The sequence below is a fragment of the Gorilla gorilla genome, chromosome 8, assembly GCF_029281585.2.
Source record: "Gorilla gorilla gorilla isolate KB3781 chromosome 8, NHGRI_mGorGor1-v2.1_pri, whole genome shotgun sequence".
Taxonomy (NCBI): Eukaryota; Metazoa; Chordata; class Mammalia; order Primates; family Hominidae; genus Gorilla; species Gorilla gorilla.
The window spans coordinates 111,180,284-111,206,903 of NC_073232.2; the positions used below are offsets into that span (position 1 = coordinate 111,180,284).

Genomic DNA, 26,620 nt, shown 5'->3' on the forward strand with positions numbered 1-26,620 from the left:
CACTGTGTATTATAGTACACTGTGATATATCGATATTTTAGAAATAATCATTGATTTGTTAACTTTCCTTGTAAATTAGTGAGAATAGAGTTAGTAATGTGCTTTAAAATCTGAGAAAAAATAATTAATACAATATTTTTCCTGTAACTGAGAATAACAGATGGAATTTTAATAGTTTTTTGGGGAAAAAAAGGAAACAGCTTGAAATGTAATGAAGAAGATGAAGAATAACATGGAAGAAGGGCTATAATGGTTGGAAGAGACAAAGGTCAACCAGATAGTAAGCTTGACGAGAGCACAGGCATGGTAGAAAACATGGTGCAGAAGGCAGGGCTATGAAGATGAAGAGAAATCTTATTTAGTAAGTACAATCTTGCCATATATCTTTATTAATTACATAAATTTTCTTTTAAAAAGGAGAAAGTGAGGGTAATTCAGTGAGCACAATATCTTCTCCCAGAATAATTTAAATACAAAGTTCTACTATGGTTCCAGTTTCTCACAAATTAGGACCTAAGCATCTACATACATAGGGATAAAAACAGTCTGTTTTCTGATTGATTTAATGTTTGCTTGTCTGTAGAATGGTGGCTTCTGGTAAAAACTGTGAATTATCTCCATATTTCCTATGCCTCTCCAATCCTTTAAAAAACAATGGAAGAAATTATAAGCTAAAGAACAAGTAATCATAGATCCATATAAAGTCAAGAAAAAAATAATGGTAAAAGTAAAATCACCCTACAATACAAATTGTCTGGACAAACAATTTAAAATATAATCTGAAATGACATACTCAGTGTAATATACCAGAGTGAATAGTACTATTTGACATTTAATATTTCAATGTTCTGACTCTTCTGTGTAAACATTTCAATCTTAATGACATAAAAATGTAAAGTATTTTCAAAAAGTCTTTAACATTTAATACATTATCACCAGCTCTTACATACATGGGCATAATAAGAGACAGGAGGAAAATAGAGAACACAGAAAACATTCATCACATATATGGGCTAAATGCTTGTATTTATCCCTATATACTTTTATACGATTACTAACAAGTACTTCTAATTGGAGCACAGAAACTGACAGATGAGAGTTGGGGTGAGAGGCGGGGGGAACAAGCTAAACTTAGGAAAAGGGAGACATTTTATTTAGTAACCTAGAAAAATACTTATGTGTTCAGGATCCAGTGACTTCTATTCATTCAGCCTATAGGTATGGATATACCCATGGCATTTCAGTGACCCCTGCTCCCAGACCAGCATTAAACACAACTGGTTATAAAATTTTTCTCAATAAATTGCTATAAATAGCTCCAATATTATATTATTTAATAAAGGCAAGAAAGTACTAGGTTGAGAGTTAACTGGCCCTGGATTGAAAATTCCTTCATTATGTTCAGATGCGCCCTTTATCATTTTAGAGACTAAACCACAAGGACACAAACTGAAGAAAGAATTGGAAACTAAAAGAATGATATTCACTAGAGACAATGGAACACAATGCCCTTCAGGGTCAGGGACAACATCTGCACAAAACAAGCTGTAGTGGATGTATGTTGCACCCACCAGATCTCCCTTCAGGATTGAAGAACTTAGTCTCCTGGCTGCTGGGAGTGTTAACAGCTGACAACCCTCTCTAGGAATTGTCCTTAGCTGAAAAGAGCCATCTTTTCCAAGGTATTGCTGCCTGCATCCAACAATTGGTCAATGTGAGAGTCTGAAGGTCTGATCCTCTCATCTCCACTCTGAAAGGCCATCCCAGCTCCAGAGCTTCGGGCTCACTGAGTCCTTGTTTAGGAGGCATCACAGACCAATGTCTTCCTCTGCCCAATTCTGCTTTCTTCCCTTTCCCCAAAAGTGTTGATTCTGAAGAACAATTTCCCCCCAAAATTCCCTTCATGCCAATCTCCATCTCAGAATCTGCTTTCTTGGAAACCCAACCAGCAAGCCAAGAAGATGTTGAACTACTGCCATGGAGTTTCATTGTGAAGAAACCATGATATTAGGAACATCACACATCTCTAGGTAATCCAGGACACTAAGTAATAGATCAGGTTCTTGCTTGGTATGGTGATCAACTGAATAAGGCACAGAAAATCTGGAGAGGAGACAGAGGTGCCAAAGGAACATTAGAGGAAAGGTTAAAGGAATTTGAAATATTTATTTTAGAGACAAATGATAGGGTGAAAATCAACAGTACAAAAACAGACAGTAAAATTTAGTAAAATTTAGGTTAGATTTAAGAAATGTTTTCCAATAATTAAAAATGCTAGAATAGGCGGGGTGCAGTGGCTCATGCCTGTAATCCCAGCATTTTGGGAGGCTGAGGAGGGCAGATCATGAGGTCAAGAGATCGAGACCATTCTGGTCAACTTGGTTAAACCCCGTCTCTACTAAAAGTGCAAAAATTAGCCGGGCGTGGTGGCACGCACCAGTAGTCCCAGCTACTTGGGAGGCTGAGGCAGGAGAATCACTTGAACCTGGGAGACAGAGGTTGCAGTGAGCTGAGACTGTGCCACTGCACTCCAGCCTGGTGACAGAGTGAAACTCTGTCTCAAAAAAAAAAAAAAAAAATGCTAGAATAGTAGACCAACTTAGTAATGAAGCGCATTTATTCATTTAATATTATGTCAATAACAATGATTTGAGTTTACTCTATGTTGGGAACTAGGCACGCACGTAATCTTATTTAAATTCCTCACAACAATTCTGTGAGGAAGTCCAATTATTATGCCCGTTTTATAGACAAAGAAATTAAGGCTTACAAAGTTAAAGTAACTTGTCCGAGCTACTGCCTCTTCATGTATACTGTTAGAATCCGAGAAGATGAAAAGGCCTGCTTACTTTTCCTAAATCCAGAGAGAAACTGACTAGTTGACATGGACAAATTATAGAGTCTTTTTGGGGCCTCTGTTGCTATCTGTGTCAAATATAGTTTTAAATGGCCAGCAAGGTAAGTAATCAATATATGAAATCTTAAGGAGGAAGTATGTCTCCATGTACGTTCATAGGCTGGGTGCAGCAGCATGTGCCTATAGACTTAGCTACTGAAGAGGCTGAAGCAGGAGGATTGCTTGAGCCTAGGAGTTTGATGCCAGCCTAGGCAACATAGTGAGACCTGCTCTCTAATTAAAAAAAAAAACAAAACAATACACACAGTTTTCTTTCTTCAGCTTAACAATAGTCACTGTAATTGTTCTGACAAGGCATGGTCTAAAATCAGGACCTTATTCCACATGAACATACCACAAGGGCAATAGGAAAACAGGATAAATAGGAGGCATGATGGTATAGTAGACTTTGATGGGAGACAGATCTGGGTTTAAATCCTGATCTTGCTACTTAACTAGCATTTGTGGTCTTGGATTAATTATCTGAACCTCACTTTCCTTATCGAGTCAATCTGGATAAAAACACTACTCCTGCTTTCCAGGGTCGCTAGGATAATTACATGAGATATGGTATAAAAGTATAAAAAGCAGGGTCTGGCATATGGTAGATATTTAACAAACTATAATTTCCTTTTACTTCCTGTATCCCCCAAAACCATTTAGTATATATTGAAAATCTCTTTCACCATTGTAGTTAAGCTTATTTGATAAAAATCAGTCTATTTTGTGAATAAAAAGTTACCCTAAAAGTGCTCAGAACACTCATTATCAAGTTCCAAGAGATGCAAAACATACCCAAGATACCAAAGTGAAAGCATAAGACTGATGAGTGACTTGGGAAGTCCAAGTATCTCCATACAACTGTAATCAATAATAGTTACTGTGCTAGGCACTATTCTAAGCTCTTTACCTGCAGTAAGTTGTTAATTAGTCACAATAATCATATAAGGTAGGTAGATAAGGAAACCAAGACCCAAAGAAGTTAATCAAAATGTGAAATAACAAAGAACCACTCAAGTCACTCTCACACAGAGCTGGTGCCACATTTTGAAAAACAACTTGTCATGATACATCAAGAGTTTCAAAAATAGTTAGAATATTTAATAATATAAAAATATTCCTAAAATATTAGATGATCCATAGTAGATATAAGATGGTATATGGAGGCTGGGCGCAGTGGCTCACGCCTGTAATCCCAGCACTTTGTGAGGCTGAGGTGGGTGGATCACCTGAGGTCGGGAGTTCAAGACCAGCCTGACCAACATGGAGAAACCCCATCTTTACTAAAAATACAAAATTAGCCGGGCATGGTGGTGCATGCCTGTAATCCCAGCTACTTGGAAGGCTGATGCAGGAGAATCACTTGAATCCGGGAGGTGGAGGTTGTGGTGAGCTGAGATCGTGCTGTTGCACTCCAGCCCAGGCAACAAGAGCGTAGCTCCGTCTCAAAAAAAAAAAAAAAAAAAAAAAAAGATGGTATATGGAAAGTAATTGTGATTTGCTTAATATTCCATATATTTATATAAAGGGGCTAAAGGGAAATATATCAGCATACTAACAAGGGTTATTTCTGGGAGACAGAATTGTGGGTAATATGCTTAAAAAACAATGCTATTTATTCCTCCAAGCCATTTCACTTTCCTCCCGTCACAGAAAGACACATTCCTGCCTTAAACACCCTCTCCCCTATAGCTTTGTCACTCCCCTGGCCATGTAACTGAATTCAGGTAATAGAATGTGGGTGGGAATGGTATAGAGCAACTCCAGGACCGAATCTATGTGTGGTCTTCCACGTTTTCCTTTCCTCCTGTCAGTCAGTTATGCCATCAAGGTAACTTTGAGGCAACAAAATGGTGGAGCCACAAACAGAAGTATCCTGGGTTCCTGACGCTTGAAAGACATTCACACAGGAAAGGCCTTATCTGCATTTCTCTGAGAGAGAAATAAACTACTAATGTATTATGCTACTGACATTTCAGGGTTTGTTACCTCAGTAACTGATAAGGTAATTTCTGTAATTTTCCTTATTCTTTTCCTGTATTTTCCAAAATGCCAATAAGGAACATGTAATAATTCTACAACTGGTATTCAAAAAAGTTTTTTTTTTTTTTTTTGGCCGGATACAGTGGCTCATGCCTCTAATCCCAGCACTTTGGGAGGCCGAAGTGGGTGAATCCAGAGGTCAGGAGTTCAAGACTAGTCTGGCCAACATGGGGAAACCCTGTCTCTACTAAAGATAGAAAAAATTAGCTGGGCATGGTGGCGGGCGCCTGTAATCCCAGCTACTCGGGAGGCTGAGGCAGAAGAATCGCTTGAACCCAGGAGGTGGAGGTTGCAGTGAGCTGAGATCGCGCCACTGCACCCAGCCTGGGCGACAGAGTGAGGCTCCGTCTCAAAATTTAAAAAAAAAAAAATGAAAAAAAAGTTTGTTTTTTTTTAATGCATGACTTTTAACTCAGTAATTTCAGTTTGGGAAATTTAGCCTAAGCCAATAAACTGAAATGCAGGCAAAAACTTACACATCAAAGTGTTTATTACAAGGTTACTTATAAAACTTCAAAAAAATAAACAACTTAAATGCCATTCACACGCAAAAAAGTTTAGTAAACTATACTCGTGATGGAATATTAGGCAACCATTAAAATTATTTTAATGAAAACTTTGATGACACAAAAACCAAGATTAAAAGTTGTTCAAATATGGAAAAAACTGTTAACAGAGATGTAAGCTATCTCTGCATGATTACTTAATACTCATCTATACTTTATAGTATTTTCCAAGTTTTCTGAAAGGAGACCATAATGCTATTATAAGAAGAAAAAAAAGTGTTCATAAAAATAATACCTAACTGTGCTATGATAAAGGCACCAGCAGTATCATTGATGCAATGGGGCTACTGGGAAGGGCACTTACAGACCATCTGCTTACCTTCCCCAAGCACAGAGGAAAGAGACTGACAGTTGTGAGGGAGGGGCTAGTACTTCTGGTGCCCAGGGTGGAGATAAGGCACTAAGACAGAGCTGCTTTGTTAGATAAAGCTCTCTCTGGTCAGACACCCTTGCTGCCCTCAGTATAGCATCAGACTCAAGAATGTTTATGAGTCACCAGTAAAGAGAAATTTCAACTGAAGGGAATAAAGAAGCCAGTGCTAGAAGTTTGACAGATCAGCAAAAGGGCACATAGGGAACTTCAAGGGCTGCCAGCAATGTTCCATTTCTTGATGGTTACATGGTTTCATTTGTTGAACTGTGCATATGTTTTATGTATTTTTCAGTTTGTATGCTATATTAAATAACAAAATATGTATTTTTAAATTCAGCAGCAGCATCTTCCTAAATGAGACAGAAGAAGGCTTTAGAGGCAGAACAAGAAGGAACAATGCTCAGTGCAGGCCTGAGAACAGGCCCAGAGGAACAGTAATCTCTCAGTGTCAACGTATTGCTTTGTAGCTTACAAAGTGTTTCTACATCACATACTGCATTTAAGGCTCAGCATTACTCAGAATAGAGATCTTGAACTCACGTCGGCTGATCATATCCAGTTGTTTTCCACTATACCAAATTCAACACAAAATACATTTGTGGATTGAAAAAAAATTTTTAAGGTATTAAGGCATGAGTGCTCATAGACTTCCTCTAAGATCTTGCTTAACTAAAAGGAATTGAGGTTTTGCCTACTCAGCTTCACTGGCCACCCTCTATCTGAGGAAATTTCTATCTCCACCAGAAAATGTTGAGACTTTCTGATGCAGAACATAAAAAATCAGAATAGGAAAACAGAATTGAGCCAGAAGAAAAGCAAGAAGAGAGGTTAGTCAAGAAAGAGGAAAGGGAAGAAGGAGAAACTATCAGACATCAATGAGAAACAAGTCTGTTGGGCACAGAAGTAGTTTAGAGGGTAAAAGACCTCAACAAATGTGGCTGTAGTCTTGGGATTGTATTTCTTTGAGCAAGACATGATGTGGTTCCAAATTTTCTAGGGGCAGCACATTAATTGGAGTCAACTTCCAGATTGTTTGTTAGGAGCTGCAGGAGATAAGTACAAAGAATAATACTGGACTCCTGCCTGTAAGGGGTTCACAGGCTTCTGAGGGGGAATAGATACATAAATGATTAAGGCTCCTTGCATGTGTAATGGAAGTGCAGAGATTAGAGTTACTAATTCTGCTTGGGAAAGCTGTGGGAAAGCCTCACAAAGAAAGGAACACTGGAGCTGGGTGTAGGAAAATGAATAGGAGCTCACGGACCAAAGAGGGCAGGTATGGAGTGTGTTCTAGGTAACTGAAATAGCACAGAGACATTAAGCATTCACATAATACCACCACATGTGGTGCAGCTGAAACATAAGGAGCTGAGGTAGAGGGATAGGAAATGGGCAGGAGAGTAATCAGAGATGAGGTAGGGGTCCAGCTATAACCGGGTTGAAACAAGCCAAGAAGGCTAGACTTCATTGTTTAGGTATTGAGTAGGGGGACATACCGATGTTTGTATACTTCAGTATTAACACAGTAGTACTGCAAAAAAGGATCACTGGAAAGAAATAGCAATGAGATAACGGTGGGGATGGGGGCAGGAAAATTAGGAGGCTGTTGCAAATAGAACAGGCGACAAATGAAGGAGTTTTAGAATCGATGGATATGGGTTTAAAACCTGGCTGTTGTCACAAGTTATTTGACCTTGAGAAACTAAAAAATCTCCTCAAACCTCTGTTTCCTCTTCCATAAAATAAAAATAATATTATCCTTGCAGAATTGTTATGATAATTAAATATGATAATGTGTCTTGTAGTATCTGGCTACATATTAAGTGATAAATACTAGTAACATATGCATTGGTAGTAGAGTGGCATTGAGGATAAGGAGACAGATTCAAGAGGTATTTATGAGATAATTACCATCAACAGGATTTGGGGACTAATTGGATGTTTATTTTGGGAAAAATGCAGAGAGTGGAAAAAATCCTATATTTAGCAACTACTTTGTTCTCTGCAACAAAGACATTTAATAACAACACACTGAATTGCTAACATCTATCGCTGCTAGACACCATGCCTAGTAGAACAGAATCTTCCAGCAATGTCATTTGGTGTGAATGTAGGTCTCTCTTCTTTCTTATATTTCTTCTACTTCATTGGCTAAAGATTCTCCATTCAGGTTCCTCAAAAAGGTAAAAATTGAACTGTCATATGATCCAGCAATCTCACTGCTGGGTATATACCCCAAAGAAAGGAAATCAGTATATCAAAGAGCTATCTGCACTCCCATGCCTGTTGCAGCACTGTTCACAATAGCTAAGATTTGGAAGCAACCTAATTGTCCATCAGCAGATGAATGGATAAAGAAAATGTGGTACATATACACAATGGAGTACTATTCAGACATAAAAAGAATGAGAGGGTCATTCGCAAAAACCGGAAGTCATTATGCTAAATGAAATAAGCCAGACACAGAAAGACAAACATCACATGTCCTCACTTATTTGTGGGATCCAAAAGTTAAAACAATTGAACTCTTGGAGATAGAGAAGAAGGATGGTTACCAGAGGCTAGGAAGAATAGTAGCCGGGGCAGTGAGGAGGTGGGGATGGTTAATGGGTACAAAAAAAAAATAGTTAGAAAGAATTAATAAGACCTACTATTTGATAGCACAACAGGAGGACTATAGTCAATAATAATTTAATTGTACACTTAAAATTAAGTAAAAGTATAATTAGATTGTTTGAATCACAACGGATAAATGCTTGAGGGAATGGATACCCTATTTTCCATTATGTGATTATTACGCATTGCATGCCTATACCTAAGTATCTCATGTACCCCATAAATATATATATACCTGCTATGTAGGCACAAAAATAAAAAATAAAATAAATAAAATATATAACTTTAAAAAATTCTCCATTCAAATATTTCAAATTTTCAAAATAAATATATTCAAAAACTGTATCAAGTAATTTAGATCCAAGGTAGAGTTGTTATCTAATTAGCAACAACATCAATTGCAAATGTTAAAAGAACTCCATATACTTGTAGTGAAACCTCCAGTAGCCAATAAAGAAGTCCTGCAACCAAACTGGAGATGATTAAAGTCACTGTTCCTGCAACTTGGGTATTGTACATATTGAAAGTCAATCAACACTTTATTTATCTGCTTTAATAGAACTGTTGAGATCAATTACAGGACACAAATCACTTATAAACTATTTTCTTATAGTGAAGTAAGTTGTGTGTAAATCTCTATTATCTCTTACGGCATCTTCAGTTACTGCACAAGGGAGGTGAAGCAGGGCCCAATAATAGTTGAAAAAAGAATTGACCTTAGAGAAGATTCACATATTCCTAACTTTTGGGCTCCTTCCGAAAGCCCAGATAACACCACTCAAAAGACACTTCATTTTTGAGGAAAAAATGGCCTAAAAGCTACCAAAATGAGCAGCCCAAATGCCACTGAAAATCCCCAAGGATGCAGACCACTGACTGCCTGCCCATCATGGCTTGGAGATGCCTGAATTAGAGCAATAAAATGAAATTAAAGCTCTCACTGAGATCATCTGCTGTAGAGCTTGAAAAAATTTAAAAGCAGATTTCTTGAAAGGGAAACATTTAAGAACTTAAAAGGAAGGGGAAGATTCCCTAATAAAAGCAAAATATCCTACTAAATGACTGGTGGAGCTTAAATCCACAAATAATTGTGGTAACAAAGTAAAGCACTCATACGCTTTTTCTCTTTCCCATATAATCACTGAGGAAAATGAAATTTTAGAAGGTGAAAATGGAGGATTTAGTACTATTCCTTCAACAAAAATAAGAGGTTGATATGGTTTGGCTGTGCCCCCACCCAAATCTCATCTTGAATTGTAACTCCCACAATTCCCACATATCGTGGGAGGGACCCAGTGGGAGGTGAATGTATTATGGGGACAGGTCTTTCCTGTGCTGTTCTTGTGATAGTGAATGAGTCTCATGAGATCTGATGGTTCTATAAGGGGGAGTTTCCCTGCACAAGCTCTCATTTTTTTTGCCTGCCACCATCCACGTAAAAATGTGACTTGCTCCTCCTTGCTTTCCACCATGATTGTGAGGCTTCCCCAGCCAGGTGGAACTGTACGTTCAATGAAACCTCTTTCTTTTGTAAATTAGTCAGCCTCGGGTATGTCTTTATTAGCAGTGTGAAAATGGACTAATACAGAGGTAAAATAAAAAACACCATGAATTTCTCAAATCCTCACAATTTAGTATCCGTTGGGGCATTTTCTTGCTGGAAGGAACTATAAAATAAAAATTAAGATTGCTCCAATATGCTGCATAAAGGCCAAATAGCAAACACTTCTTTTTTTTTTTTTTTTTTTTTTTTTTTTGAGACGGAGTCTCGCTCTGTCGCCCAGGCTGGAGTGCAGTGGCGCGATCTCGGCTCACTGCAAGCTCCACCTCCTGGGTTCACGCCATTCTCCTGCCTCAGCCTCCCGAGTAGCTGGGACTACAGGCGCCCGCCACCACGCCTGGCTAATTTTTAGTATTTTTAGTAGAGACGGGGTTTCACCGTGTTAGCCAGGATGGTCTCGATCTCCTGACCTCGTGATCCACCCACCTCGGCCTCCCAAAGTGCTGGGATTACAGGCGTGAGCCACCGCGCCCGGCCAGCAAACACTTCTTAATCCAGGGCAACTGTACTTGGTAACTTGATGTAACATCAGCTGCACGTCTGATCTAGTATGTTCTTACATATAGAATAAATGTTTAATAAGAAAGGTTACCCAGATCCCAATAAATATGTACAATTCTTATATGTCAATTTAAAAAATAAAATTATAAAAGAAAAGTTACCCAGGTCCTATGAAAAAGCACCCTAGTATAAGCTGATAAATCTGAACCACGGCAGCATTAAGATACCTGTCCTCTAATACTAAAGGGCAAAGGGAAAATAGAAGATGGATATCCATCTGTTACCAAACTGAAGTCAATTTGGTGAGCTTCACCCCAACACCCGACTCCTATGACAAAGATCAATTTAAGAAAAATCCATTATAAAACTTTCCAAAGATAAAGCAATATACAAAAGTATACACACAGGATAATCTCAACCATTTAGAAAGTCACATGCACTGAAAAAAAACCACTGGAAGGAAATATGCCAAATCATTGACTGCTTTTGTCTTTGATGATATAATTATTTTTCTTCTACATACTTATATAACCTCGATAAACTTTGATGCAATTTTATATTGTTCTACATAGTTTTCTAAATTTTCCTTTTTTTTTTTTTTGAGATGGAGTCTCACACTGTCGCCCAAACTGGAGTGCAGTGGTGTGATCTCTGCTCACTGCAAGCTCCACCTCCCGGGTTCATGCCATTCTCCTGCCTCAGCCTCCCGAGTAGCTAGGACTACAGGCACCCACCACCACGCCCAGCTAATTTTTTGTATTTTTAATAGAGACGGGGTTTCACTGTGTTAGCCAGAATGGTCTTGATCTCCTGACCTCCTGATCTCCCTGCCTCTGCCTCCCAAAGTGCTGGGATTACAGGTGTGAGCCACCGCACCCAGCCCAATTTTCCATTTTTTTACAATGAGCAAGCAAGAAAATAAATGTTAAAAGAAAAATGAGAGGGAGGGAAAAATTTACTTCTAAATAAATGCTTCTAGAATCTTTAGAACACCATCATCTTTTCTGAAAGATAGAATCATCAAAACTCTGTACTCACGCTTTAACAACATAACCAAAAGCCTAACACTTCACATGCCCCAGTCTCTGGTCTTTTCTGTGCTTGCTTTTCCTCTGTGAAAACTTGATAAGATGCTCTCAATAATCTTGTTCTATGAAAAGTGTGAATGAGAAGAAAAATAAAGAGAGCAATTTTCAAGTGGGAAAAGAAAGAGCATGTGGAAAGGAATGACTGAAACTTTCAGAGAAATGGGTAGAAATGCATATAAAACTCCAAATGAGATACAATAGAAGCTGGGCTTACCAATGGGGAGGAGAGTATGGAAAGAGTGCAATGGACAGGAGAGGGTAGTGTACAAAGAAAGGATAGAAGGAAACACAAACTTTGTATGACTTTTTTTTCCACATAGGATTCACAACATTCCTCAGAAAATTCAATTTAGTTGCCCTGTTCTAGCTTGCTAACCAGAACCAATTTAATTTTAAATCTACACTCAGAGCCAACGGGGATGAGATATTTTGCAATTCTTTTTTAGCTCCCTGTTGGAAGACAGAATCAGATTTAACCATTTCTGCTCTGGCTGTGATAACCATCCAGGTTTGTCAGAGGACCAAATGGTGTTCTTTGAAGATTAAAGAATATAAAACTGTACCAAATTACTTGCTATGTTTAACAACTTAATGGGAATGCATTTTTGAGGATGTGACAAATTGCTCTTGATTTATCTGCACAGGGCATGAAATACTGGTACAAGAGAGCAATTTGTTACACAGACAATGTCTACCCCTTGCTGTAAATTTGCCCACTGTCACATACTATTTGACATCCAGTTAGGTGATTTTAAAAAACTAGTTTATTACTGCATCTAATGAGGAGCAGAAAACTGATATATGACTCTCTTAATTCTTCTCAGCTACCAGGAACACATTTCTCACATATCAGTTTGTGAAACTGTTTCTTGGTTTTATGTTCTGTTGTGACAGATAGGTAAACAAGCTGATAAAATCAAGTGCTTTCAAAAGGGAAAAGTTACCATATTCATGTAGGCCTCTGGCTTGTCACAAAACTTCAAACAGTTTCTGGTTCTGCTTACCATCTGCACAGATTTATTCCAAAGAACATAACAAAGTTTGTTTCTTGATTTCTTTCAACATAAATAGAAATATTAAGTTTGGGTGTTTATATTCTGGAAGATAGTCAGATAATCTATTCTGATTAACCTTAACACATAGGTCTGGCCCCTGCCTGTATACATAGCTCAGTCCCAGTCCCTTCCTCTGAATTTCCTTTTAATCAGCCTCAGCCTTTTCCACATCCATATTGCTATGAATATCTCTAGAGCATCTATCTTCAGAACCATTTGTTTACCATGCCTCCTACTGGGAGGAAATGAGGCTGCTATTTGTCTGACTGAAGTTCCCCTTAGGCTATATGTGGTCTGTCTTTATTAAAAGCAAAATAAAGGCCTCACATGCGGACTTGGCAACTATTACAAGGGTTGTGCTGGGTTTTTCGATTCTTGCTTTTTTGTTGGAGGTGTATGAAAGGAATCAACAGATCCATCCAAGACTATTTTATCACTGTCAACTTACATGCAGACCACCCTGACACCCCCACTCACTATTAGTCTGTTGAAAATGGGAAGAATTTGAGAGGGAAACACTAACATTTTTAATAGAAACAATTCTTATAGCCAAATAAGAACTAAGCTACAAAGGTTCTAATTATACATTAGGTATTCAATAAACATAATGGTGATTCCAGAGTTGTATTTTGTATGCCATCATCTAATTTAGAAGTTGGCATCATCAGATTCGAACATTGAGTGGAAAAAAACTCAGCAATATAAATTATATAAGAAATCATCACGTGAGTGGGTGGAAATGATTCTGAAACAGATAATTCTGAAATCAATCCTGAAATAGGACTATTTGAAAGGATTAACTTCTGCCTTAAAATCCTAGCTCTACAACTTAACTTCTCTGAGCATCCAATTCTTCACCTTTAAAAGGAAAATAGTATTTTCTCTCTCAGAGAGCTGTTCTGACATTTAAGTCACCCAGTTTGGTGCCTGAATGAGGACTCAATAAATGGTACCTACCCTTATTATTATTATTTTTCTCATGGATTGTTTTCACTTACCACTGTAAGCTGAACGATGAATGAATAAATAGGTGAGTGAAAGTGAATGAATGAAGGAACAAATAAACGTTTAGTAACACTTGTACAGGAGAAACTGGTAGGCATCCAGCAAGGAAGTTTCATTTCTTTTCTGTTAGTCTTTCTGATGGCAATGCCTGTAGGGAATTTTAATGAAGAGCCAGCACACATCATTACAGTTTTCTACAGATACAACACAATATAATTGTTCAGGTACAGGTTATACAGAAATTAAAGTGATACCAGTTCAGGGCCATACTTGCAAGATAACTCAGGCCGTCAACTCTTGCCTCTTGCGTCATCACATTTCTGTACACATATGTTATACACATAAAATGTGTTGACCCAGTAGTGAGGCAAGTAAGGCAACTGCTCTCAAGTAATGAAAATGGAGAAGATTAAGATAAAAGCATCAACAATAACAAATCTATTTACTGAATATTTAAACTGAGTTTTCTTACAGTTCCTTAAATACATTTTCATTTTATTCATTTACATCCCATTACACAAACATTTGTTCATTCAACCATTGTGGAAGTCAGTGTGGCGATTCCTCAGAGATCTAGAACTAGAAATACCATTTGACCCAGCCATCCCATTACTGGGTATATATCCAAAGGATTATAAATCATGCTGCTATAAAGGCACATGCACACGTATGTTTATTGTGGCACTATTCACAATAGCAAAGACTTGGAACCAACCCAAATGTCCAACAATGATAGACTGGATTAAGAAAATGTGGCACATATACACCATGGAATACTATGAAGCCATAAAAAATGATGAGTTCATGTCCTTTGTAGGGACATGGATGAAATTGGAAATCATCATTCTCAGTAAACTATCACGAGGACAAAAAACCAAACACCGCATGTTCTCACTCATAGATGGGAATTGAACAATGAGAACACATGGACACAGGAAGGGGAACATCACACTCTGGGGACTGTTGTGGGGTGGGGGGATGGGGGAGGGATAGCATTAGGAGATACACCTAATGCTAAATGACGAGTTAATGGGTGCAGCACACCAGCATGGCACATGTATACATATGTAACTAACCTGCACATTGTGCACATGTACCCTAAAACTTAAAGTATAATAATAATAAAAATAAAAAATAAAAGGACAACTAATAAAAAAAAAAAGACTCTGTGGTACATATTGTGGAGCAATACAAAGAATGTAACTCAATTTTGGCATAGTTCAACCAATATTTATTGAGTACCTCTCATGGGCCAAGCATTGTGCTAGGTGCAAGGGTTGTAAAGAAAAATAAGATACAGCCTGGGGCCTTGAGAAAAAGGCACAAATAATTAAAATATAAAACATAGAGCCTGCAATTACAGACTGCTAAGAGATTTAATAGGAATATAAAAGATAAAGTGATCAATGCTGACTAGAAATCAAGAAAAACTTCAAACTAAATACCTGACCAGATATTTAGTAACAGTGTGTAAAGTGAACAAGTAGAGCACATTCTACACAAAGAAGCGAGTATACACATAAGCAGATAATATGCAGATGTGTCATTGGTTCCATAGCACTGGACTAGAAAGCATGAAGGGGAGAATAGAAGGAGATGAAGTTAGCAAAGTGGACATAGATAAATTCATGAAATGCCTCATATGCCATGCTACGGAGCTTGGATTATTTTTTCCCTCTAAATGCTAGTAAGCCATTGAAGGCCTCCAAAAATGTCAGATTTGGGTTGGAAATTATACAGAAGGCAAACTAAACCGCGACAAGGTTAGAGGTAGGGAGAAAAGATAGGAAGCTGCTAAAATAACCCAAGGAAGTGAGGATGAGGGAACTAAGCTAATCTAACAGTACAAGGAATAGAGAGAATGAATACATTTTAAATATATTCAAGAGATAAAATTAACAATCATTTTAGATTAATCAATATTAATGGAAAAATAAAAGTCAAAAGTATGTACAAGTGTGTTCTTTCTGCTCATATCAGAACAGAAATCTGAAGCATTTAGAAAAAATATTAGATACCAAGTGGCAAAGTTTTAACAAATTCCAGAAAAAATAAAAATAAAAGTACAGATAGTTGGACATGGTATCTGGAAAAGAAGGAACGAAGAGGTTTTTATGGAGGATGCTTTGATACTACAGTATTTACTTTTAGGAAGAAAATATCACTGAAATGGAAAGTCACTTCTTGTTTCACTTGACATTAGCAGTAAATTTGAAGAAAGTACTCCAGTGTGGCAAGACAATATGTAACGGTGGCAGACATGGAGGTGCACTGCTCAGATCTCCTGTCAAGAGAACCTGCTGCTTGAAGCATAGCTGTCTGATAGTCTCCAGCTGCTGTATGTTTAGATCCATTGCAGTGTTCACTCTGAGGTCATGCTCCCCACTTCCACACCTTCTGACCCCTATGCTGCTCCCAGGCAATGACTAAGCACAGAAGGCACAGTCAAGCTAAGCCATCCTTTCCCTGTAATGTGGGATTTCTATAATGGGGAACTTTTGCTTAAAGACTTCTGTTCCCAGCCTGGCCAAGACTTTCTCAGAACTGCATTATGGACTGGGGCTCTTCCTGCCCAATTTTCTTTCTTTCCTCTGCTCCTTTCATAGATATCAGACCTGCATCACTGGCTGAAGGCTCTCCCTGCCTACTCCTGCTCTCTTCCCCTTTACTCAGCATGGATATTTCTCCAAATAAAAGTTATGTGTCTAACTGCATCTTGGTGTCTGCTCCTCAAAGGACCTTAACTGACACAATAGTTTAAGTAAATGTATTAAGAATGAAAATCACGGGGAAATGTGAATTCCTCCTCAGAGCATCTTACATGTAAACCACCCTGGCCTCAGGGTTTTCTTAAGAGTACACAACCCAGCCCAGTGTTTAACAGCCCTCACTGTCAGATACTTTACTCCTAAAGACTTACCCACCTCCCTTGGGCCATATGTTCCATTCTAACTTCCAGAACATCTTTTACTAACATTTCATATAATTGAATTAAATTAAACTTCCCATAAAAACTGGATTGAACTAAAAATAGTGAAAACTCTATTCCATAAGAATTTTATTTTCAACTAAGTGAATTCTCAGCTTAAATAATCATAGTCTGCTCTTTGAGCTTCAGGGGCACAAGCAATTCAGGCAGACAACATAGTCTCCTCTGGAGTACAACATTCATCCACCTTCTCAGGAGAATTTGCCTTTCCTGCTGCAAACAGCTTCGTCCAGCTGCCAGTAGAATATTTGCATGACATTGCCTTAGAGTCAACACACAAGAATTCTAGTCAAGGGAGGCAGTCTGACATCATAGTTAAGTGTGCAGGCTCTGTACTCCTACACACTTGCATCTAAATCCTGGTTCTACTAGGTGCTCAAACTAGGTGACTTCAGGCATGTTTCCCTCTGCCCCTCTCTGATCCTCCATTCTCTCATATGTAGACTGAATATAATACTAGTACCTATCTCATATGCTTGTTGTTAGGACTAAATGGGCCAAGGCAGATGAAGCATTTAGCACAGTTTCTGGCACATACTGAGCACTCAGTAATTGGAAATTATTTATGTATGTCATTGTTGTTAGTGGAAGCATCTGCTCTGAGAATAAATGGAGTTGTTTATCTATACTGAAGAAACCAGTGGCCATATAAAATGATCTGGCATTTTTCTTTTAACTAGAAAGCTGAGAAGCTATGTACGTGGCCACACATTAAGGCTCAGCCTTCACTCACAGCAGCAAAGGGAAAGCTGGCCTCTTTCTGAATTAGGGGTAGACAGCTGGAGAGGGCCAAAAGAGGGATTACCAGAAGATTACGATGGTCAGGGGAAAGCTGAAATAACTATTTTAATAGACAATTTGTGCTCCAATTACCATCTAAATGTTCATGGTAAATAAGAATCCATAAAAACACATCTGTAAACCCCCAATTTTAGTGACTGGAGCTTTGCATGGTTCATTAGCACATACTCCTTTGCCCAACTGTGACATCACTTATCAGCAGACCTTCTCCTTTCATATTCCCCAGCAGTTGAGGCCAGTGCTCCATGAGGACATTTTCTGAAATCAATGCAGTCACAGATTTCTTCCCACAGGTGCAGGAGAAGCTTATTACGTGAATATCTTTCATGGAGTTCTGTCACCTACACTCTTGTTTCTCTTTTAAAGTAAGGGTTAGTAACTATAAATAAGTAGGTGCCAATTCATGGGGAGAGACTGGTGTGCTGCATGCAAGTGATTAGCTGTAAGGAAAGGGCTAAGTCTCAGATCTGCACTCTAGACCTGTGATGTCCAACAGAATTATAATGTAAGTCACAAATGCAAGTTACATTTAAAATTTTAAATTTTCTACTAACCACAAGAAGAAAAAATTAACAGATAAAATCAGTTTTAGTTAATAGAAATGATTTAATTAATTACCAATATATCTAAAACATTCTTTTAACATGTAATCAGTATGAAATTATTAATGTGATTTTTAATATTTTATACTGTTTTCAAAATCCCATGTGTATTTTATACTTGCAGCACACCTCAATTTGGACTTGCCACATTTCAAGTGCTCAGTATGTCCATGTGGAGAGTGGTTACCAAATTGGATAGTGCCCTTCAGGGGAGCTGGACTGGGAAATGACAAAGTTCTATAAAAGACCAAGACACTGTTATGGATGTTTGTCATTTTGGGGTACCTAGCATATTTTGAACACTCTTTCTGTCCTGGGGTAGCTTTCATATTATGAGTCTCATTTCATGAAGATAGGAGGGAGAACTCAATTTCGCAGATTCCCTTTCAGCTAATGCATTGGAAGGTAACACGTGCTTGACCAATCAGAAACAACCATATGAGATTTGAATTATAAACAGAAAAAAATGAAGAACATGGCCCTGTATATGTGGAATTAATTTTCTGGCAAGGCTGATGGTGAAGGTATCCAGCTTTCATGGGCACCAATTGGGGTGATCTGATATCTAGTACTCAGAATCCATAAATACATGGTATAATACACTTCAAGTATGGCCAGCAGCAGAGACAGTAGGGGCCTTGCTGGCACCATTCCAAACAAACACGGAAAAAGAAAACTAAAAAAACTCCACATGTTAACTTAGTGCCCTGGCTTTTTAACTTCTTGTTGTTTCTCTTTATGTCTTATTGTACTATGTCTTGAAAAGTTGTTGTAGCTGTTATCTTTGATTGGTTCATCGTTTATTCTTTCTACTTTAGTCAAGATAAGTTTATACATCACAACTACAAAGTTATACTATTCTGTGTGTTTCTGTGTGCTTACTATGGTAATAATGAGTTTTATATCTTCAGATGATATCTTGTTGGTCAATAACATCATTTTCTTTCAGATTGAAGAACTCTCTCTAGCCTTTCTTATAGGATAGGTATGGTATTGAAATCCCTCAGGTTTTATTTGTCTGAGAATGTCTTTATTTCTCCTTCAGGCTTAAAGGATATTTTCTCAAGATATACTAATCTAAGATAAGAGTTTTATTCTTTCAGCACTCATGCCACTCTCTCCTGACCTGCAAGGTTTGCACTGAAAAGTCTGCTGCCAGACCTATTGGAGCTCCACTGTGTGTTGTTTCTTTTCTCTTGCTGCTTTTAGAATCTTTCTTTATCCTTGGTCATTGGGAGTTTGATTATTAAATGCCTTGGGGTAGTCTTCTTTAGGTTAAATCTGCCTGGTGTTCTATAACTTCTTCTACTTGAATGTTGATATCTTTCTCTAGGTTTGGGAAATTCTCTGATACTATCCCTTTGAATAAACTTTCTATCCCTATCTCTTTCTCTACCTCCTCTTTAAAGCCAATAACTCTTAGATTTGTCCTTTTCAGGCTACTTTCTAAATCTTGTAGGCATGCTTCATTCTTTTTTATTCTTTTTCCCTTTTGTCTCCTCTGACTCTGTATTTTCAAATAGCCTGTCTCTAGGCTCACTAATTCTCTCTTCTGCTTGATCAATTCTGCTGTTAAGAGACTCTGATAAATTCTTCAGCACGTCAACTACAGTTTTCAATTCTAGAATTTCTGATTGATTCTATTTAATTATTTCAATCTCTTTGTTAAATTTACCTGATAAAATATTGAATTCCTTCTCTGTGTTATCTTAAGTTTCTTTGAGTTTCGTCAAAACGGCTATTTTGAATTCTCTGTCTGAAACGTCATATATATCTCTCTGGGATTGATCCCTGGTACCTCATTTAGTTCATTTGGTGAAGTAATGTGTTCCTGAATGATGTTGGCACTTGTAGACGTTCTTTGGCATCTGGGCATGTTATGTATTTATGTATGAGTTATGTATTTATTGTGGTCTTCACAGTCTGGGCTTATTTGTGCCTGTCTTTCTTGGGAAGGTTTTCCAGGTATTCAAAGGGACTTGGGCCCCAAGCCCAATAATATGGTGGGTTTTGTACACTCATAGAGGTACTGCTGTGGTGGTCGTGGATAAGATCCAGAAGAATGCTCTGGATTACCAGGCAGAAACCCTTGTTCTTTTCCCTTACTTTCCCCAAAACACATGGAGTCTCTCTCTCTCTGTGCCGAGCCACCTGGAAGTGGGGGGTGTAGTGATGCAATCACCGCTGTGGCCACCACCACTGGGACTGTGCTGGGTCAGACCGAAAGCCAGAACAGCACTGGGCCTTGCCTAAGGCCCTTCCCTTCAGGGTAGTGAGTTCTTGTAGGCTCCAGGTGTGTCCAGAGATGCTGTCTGGGAGCCAGAAGTTGGAGTCAAAAACCTTAGAAACTTACGTGATGTTCTATTCTACGGAAGCTAAGTTGAGGGAAAGGAAGTAAAGGGGAGGGAAAAATAGGAAGGACTTTGCATGGTACTGAACCACAATACAGAGTCCTTCCTATTCTTCCCTCCCCTTTCCACAAGATGTAAGACAAAGTACCCTTTAACTTTGATCTCCTCTCCTTAAACGGAAAGAAAGAGTCACTTTCATTGCTACAAGCTGCAATCCTGGGTTTGGGGGAGGGATGACTTCTATTTACTCTCCCATAGCTGTGCCAGCTGGTGTCTCCCTAGGTCACGTTCCACTCCTAGTTCACTGGCTTGAAGCCCAGCCTAGCACTAGGAGTTGCCTAGGAATTGCAGTCTTTGTGTCCTAGACTGTGTTTCAAGTTTACCTAGGACCCCAGAGCACTTCAGCCCTAAGTGGTGAGGTTTGCACAGAAACTCAAGTTTGGACCACTGGGATGGGTGACCCTCCTCTGACTAGGGCTGGTCCAGATGCTCCCATTGTGCGCAGGCAATGGCTGAGCTCAATACAGCTTTATTCTCCACTGTAACAGGGCAGCACTGAGTTCAATGTAAAGTCCCCCAGCAGCTGTGCTCTCCCTCCCCAAAGTGCTCAAGTTCTCTCTCTGCACTGCATGGCCACTGCTGGGGGATGGAGGTGAGGTGGTGTCAGTGATTCTAAAGTATCTCTTCTGCCCTCCTCAATGCCCCTGTCGTTAAATCCAAGTACTGTGAATATGACGTTAAATCCAAGTACTGTGATTGCACACTTGATTGTTGGTTTTTGTGATGGGGCTTTTCTGTGTACAGATAGTTGTTAAGATTTGGTGTTCAAGCCAGAGGGACAAACAGTGAAGGCTTCTATCCCAACCATCTTGCTCCACCTCCCTAGATCTTATTTAAACCTTCTGTTTTAATTGGCTTTTTTTTTTTTGACACTGCTCTGGCAGGGTATAAGTGAGGGCACTGCTTTGTTTCTGCCAGGTGGATGTCAAAGTCCAGGTTGCCCATTCAGCCTTCATTGACACCTAAGGGGAGGCTCCTCATTATTGCTGAGCAGGTGGGTAACTTCCACATCTCCAGAGTCTCAACTAATACTGCAGTGAAGTGGGAGGGTGTTCCCTCAATATCAACCAATGGGGATGAAGTGCAGGCTCTCTACTTGGACACCATCCTGGCAAGGATGTTGCAGGAGCACATTAGAGTTTCATGAGGGTAAGTCCAGGCTCCCTACTCAGCCTTTGTTTGTGTGAGAAATAGGACACAAATTTTTTATGACATTTGGCTAGGGTGGAGTGGTTATTGTGTAAAACCTTTCTGTCTTGCTAGATTGGTCCCTTATTGTTCTCCTTGGCTAGAGAAAACTGGCTTTTGTTGGGGTCTTTTGTGTTTGTATTCATTGAGATTTCCAGGTTTCCAGCTTCTTCAGCGCCAAGTTTGGGATATTAAAGACAAGAAGAAAACCCAGGGAACTCACCATCATGTTGTTCCTTGGGTTCTTGGCTGACTTCTTTTCAACCTCTGAGTCTTCTTATATGTTTTTTATATATAATATTTAGAGTTTTTAGTTACCCTTAATAGGAGGAATAAGGGAAAGTATATTTACTCTATCTTTTTGGCAGTAGAAGTAGGTGTCATTGCCTTTTAAAATACTGAATATACATTCTTTATTATCTATATCCCCCTGGTAGAAAGTGAACCTCAAAAGGGCATGCTTTTTGTATGGCCATAGTAACTTACTGAATGAATTTATAAAGCCACAAATGCGTGCTATTGGACAATACATCATTTTTAAGTTTTATTTTTTAAATTGGTGCTGAACCAGTGGGAGGAGGTCTGAAGGTCAATAGGAATGAAGGAAAGGTCTACATAAGAATTACAAGTAGGAGACAAAATTCATATTAAATATAACCAGACGGTAGTGAAACAGAATTTACAGAGCTCAACTGAGGGAAGGTAATGGTACAATACAGCTAGGATTACCCACTCTTGGAAATAGATCTAATTTAGTCTCCTTCATGATAAGCAAGCACTAAATAAAGCATGAGAAAAAGGAGGCATGCTTCATATTAGCTTTTTGGGTAGTGGAAAAAGTTTAGTCCCCTTAAACTGTCACCAACCTGTCTGCCTAAATACCTTTTTATTGTCTTCCCTTCTAATCACTCAATCTCCAGCATTGAAAACAATGCTCAAATATCAACCTGTCTTCAAAGCACCAATAAATAAGCATGAGACATACTTTTCCCACCAAGCCCACACGGTAAAAAAATTTTAAAAGGCAGTGATTAGGACACATTAAATTAAAAGTTGTGATACATCTTGTCCCTTACTTATCCTTATTTTTCCCATGCCAGGAAAAGTCTGCTCCCAAACTGTAAATTAAAAGAAAAGGAACATCTTCATTTCTACCTTCATTTTGTTATGTACCCAGTAGTCATTCAGGAGCAGGTTGTTCAGTTTCCATGTAGTTGAACGGTTTTGAGTGAGATTCTTAATCCTGAGTTCTAGTTCGATTGCACTGGGGTCTGAGAGATAGTTTGTTATAATTTCTGTTATTTTACATTTGCTGAGGAGAGCTTTACTTCCAAGTATGTGGTCAATTTTGGAATAGGTGTGGTGCTGAAAAAAATGTATATCCTGTTGATTTGGGGTGGAGAGCTCTGTAGATGTCTATTAGGTCCGCTTGGTGCAGAGCTGAGTTCAATTCCTGGGTATCCTTTTTGACTTTCTGTCTCGTTGATCTGTCTAATGTTGACAGTGGGGTGTTAAAGTCTCCCATTATTAATGTGTGGGAGTCTAAGCCTCTTTGTAGGTCACTCAGGACTTGCTTTATGAATCTGGGTGCTCCTGTATTGGGTGCATATATATTTAAACCACTGCTCAAGGAAATAAAAGAGGATAAAAACAAATGGAAGAACATTCCATGCTCATGGGTAGGAAGAATCAATATCGTGAAAATGGCCATACTGCCCAAGGTAATTTACAGATTCAATGCCATCCCCATCAAGCTATCAATGAGTTTCTTCACAGAATTGGAAAAAACTACTTTAAAGTTCATATGGAACCAAAAAAGAGTCCGCATCACCAAGTCAATCCTAAGCCAAAAGAATAAAGCTGGAGGCATCATGCTACCTGACTTCAAACTATACTACAAGGCTACAGTAACCAAAACAGCATGGTACTGGTACCAAAACAGAGATATAGATCAATGGAACAGAATAGAGCCCTCAGAAATAACACCGCATATCTACAGCTATCTGATCTTTGACAAACCTGAGAAAAACAAGCAATGGGGAAAGGATTCCCTATTTAATAAATGGTGCTGGGAAAACTGGCTAGCCATATGGAGAAAGCTGAAACTGGATCCCTTCCTTACACCTTATACAAAAATCAATTCAAGATGGATTAAAGACTTAAACATTAGACCTAAAACCATAAAAACCCTAGAAGAAAATCTAGGCATTACCATTCAGGACATAGGCATGGGAAAGGACTTCATGTCTAAAACACCAAAAGCAATGGCAACAAAAGACAAAATTGACAAATGGGATCTAATTAAACTAAAGAGCTTCTGCACAGCAAAAGAAACTACCATCAGAGTGAACAGGCAACCTACAAAATGGGAGAAAATTTTCGCAACCTACTCATCTGACAAAGGGCTAATATCCAGAATCTACAATGAACTCAAACAAATTTACAAGAAAAAAACAAACAACCCCATCAAAAAGTGGGCAAAGGATATGAACAGACACTTCTCAAAAGAAGACATTTATGCAGCCAAAAAACACATGAAAAAATGCTCACAATCACTGGCCATCAGAGAAATGCAAATCAAAACCACAATGAGATACCATCTCACACCAGTTAGAATGGCAATCATTCAAAAGTCAGGAAACAACAGGTGCTGGAGAGGATGTGGAGAAATAGGAACACTTTTACACTGTTGGTGGGACTGTAAACTAGTTCAACCATTGTGAAAGTCAGTGTGGCGATTCCTCAGGGATCTAGAACTAGAAATACCATTTGACCCAGCCATCCCATTAATGGGTATATACCCAAATGACTATAAATCATGCTGCTATAAAGACACATGCACACGTATGTTTATTGCGGCATTATTCACAATAGCAAAGACTTGGAACCAACCCAAATGTCCAACAATGATAGACTGGATTAAGAAAATTTGGCACATATACACCATAGAATATTATGCAGCCATAAAAATGATGAGTTCATGTCCTTTGTAGGGACATGGATAAAATTGGAAATCATCATTCTCAGTAAACTATCGCAAGAACAAAAAACCAAACACCGCATATTCTCACTCATAGGTGGGAAGTGAACAATGAGAACACATGGACTCAGGAAGGGGAACATCACACTCTGGGGACTGTGGTGGGGTGGGGGGAGGGGGGAGGGATAGCATTGGGAGATATACCTAATGCTAGATGACAAGTTAGTGGGTGCTGTGCACCAGCATGGCACATGTATACATATGTAACTAACCTGAACATTGTGCACATGTACCCTAAAACTTAAAGTATAATAATAAATAAATAAATAAATAAATAAATATTTTTTAGTCTCAAAAAAAAAAAGGAAAAAAACAAACAAACAAGCTTAAGCTTTTATTTATCCATGTACCACCAAATGCCAGAATTCTACCACAAACCCATACCTTCTTTCCTATTAATACTCATGGTATATCACGTGTGCCCTTGTAAGCACAAATAGCAGGCACAAAGTTCCAGAAGCACACACCACTGTCAATATGCCAGGGAAAAGAACAAAGAAATTGAAAGCTTCAGCATCAGTGGACACTGCAGATCCTATAATCTTCCATTTTTTCACTGTTTATAACCTATAGTTAAGCAAGGCTTTCCTTGACCAGGGTTGTGGTACTACCTCTACTCCTGATAAAATAAAAATTTTAAAACTCTAGACTTCAGATTTCTTGTCTGCAAAATGGAAAATGGAGGTAGAAAAGATAATACTCAAGATCCTTTCTGGCCCTATTGATCCAGGTTTTTACATACTAAAGCTATCTTCATATTGAACAACGAGAAGATAAGCCCAGTTTTGTAAAGAAGCTGAGTGGCTTCTGAAGACCTATGTTAGTTGCCAGAAGAATTCCAACGTTCAAAAGTTGAAAGACTATAGATAAGAGGCTTGCTCTGGAGTGACCCAGAATTGTTTAATGTCCCTAATGGAGAAAAAATAAGACTATATATTCATATTTGCTTCTATTTTGATAAAGAAAGTCTAGAACAGACATCAGCAATCTACTGCCAGTGGGAAAAATCAGCCTAAGTTTGTGTTTGTTTAAAACAAACAGCCCATGAGCTGAGAATTATTTTTACATTTTTTAATGGTTGAAAAAAGTGAATAATATTTCATGACACAGAAAATTATTTTTAAACATTAAAATTTCAGTGCCATAAATAAAGTTTTATTGGCACATAGCCAATAAAATTTCAGTGCCCATAAATAAAGGTTTATTGGCTATTGGCCTCTAGCCATGATCTCTTGTATATGAGTGCTTTTTTAAAAAAAAATAAGTTCTGGGATACACGTACAAGATGTGCAAGTTTGTTACATAGGTAAACGTGTGTCATGGTGGTTTGCTGCACCTGTCGACCCATCATCTATGTATTAAGCCCAGCATGCATCAGCTCTTTTCTCTAATGCTTACCCCTCCACTCTCCACAACAGGCCCCAGTAAGTGTTGTTCCCCTCCCTGTGTCCATGTGTTCTCATTGTTCAGCTCCCACTTATAAGTGAGAACATGCAGTGTTTGGTTTTCTGTTCCTGTGTTAGTCTGCTGAGGATAATGGCTTCCAGCTTAATCTATGTTCCTGTAAAGGACATGATTTCATTACCTTTTATGGCTGCATAGTATTTCATGGTGTATATATACCACATTTTCTTTATCCAGTCTATCACTGATGAGCATTTGGGTTGATTCCATGTCTTTGCTATTGTGAATAGTGCTGCAATGAACATACGTGTGCATGTATCTTTATAAAAGAATGATCTATATTCCTTTGGGTATATACCCAGTAATGGGATTGCTGGGTCAAGTGATATTTCTGGTTCTAAATCTTTGAGGAGTTACCACACTGTCTTCCACAATGGCTGAACTAATTTACATTCCCACCAACAGTGTACAAGCGTTCCTA

At 38.5% G+C, this 26,620-nt stretch overlaps 1 protein-coding gene across 4 annotated transcripts in view; it reads right to left on the reverse strand.

Moving 5' to 3' along the window:
* The window catches only part of HPSE2 (heparanase 2 (inactive)), an 840,195-nt gene that overhangs the window by 452,791 nt on the left and 360,784 nt on the right, over nucleotides 1-26,620 (reverse strand). The window lies entirely within an intron of this gene.